This window comes from Tupaia chinensis, unplaced genomic scaffold, assembly GCF_000334495.1.
Source record: "Tupaia chinensis unplaced genomic scaffold, TupChi_1.0 Scaffold000201_1, whole genome shotgun sequence".
Taxonomy (NCBI): Eukaryota; Metazoa; Chordata; class Mammalia; order Scandentia; family Tupaiidae; genus Tupaia; species Tupaia belangeri.
The window spans coordinates 3,494,427-3,494,654 of record NW_006159676.1 but is presented as its reverse complement, the minus strand read 5'-3'; the positions used below and the strand labels follow the sequence as shown (position 1 = coordinate 3,494,654).

The window sequence follows — 228 nt, the reverse complement described above, 5'->3', positions numbered from 1 at the left end:
GCGGGTGCGGGCGCTGTCAGCAGGGCAGGCGTCCTGGCCTCCCGCAGCTGTGACCTCCCTCCGAGATGCCCTTGGCTCCGCAGAGTGGGAGCAGCTGGTGAATGTCTATATAAGGGCTGCCTGTGCTGGGGGTTGCGATCAGGTTGACCCACCGAAAATGACACCGGTGCCCCCCTCCCCGCTGCGGCTATCTGGCACCCTCTCCTCCCGCGCAGCCTGGCTGGGGCT

At 67.5% G+C, this 228-nt stretch overlaps 1 protein-coding gene across 1 annotated transcript in view; it reads left to right on the top strand.

Annotated features, from left to right (window-relative positions):
• TMEM38A (transmembrane protein 38A) overlaps positions 1 to 228 on the top strand; it is a gene marked incomplete at its 5' end in the record, with an annotated part of 16,307 nt that overhangs the window by 453 nt on the left and 15,626 nt on the right.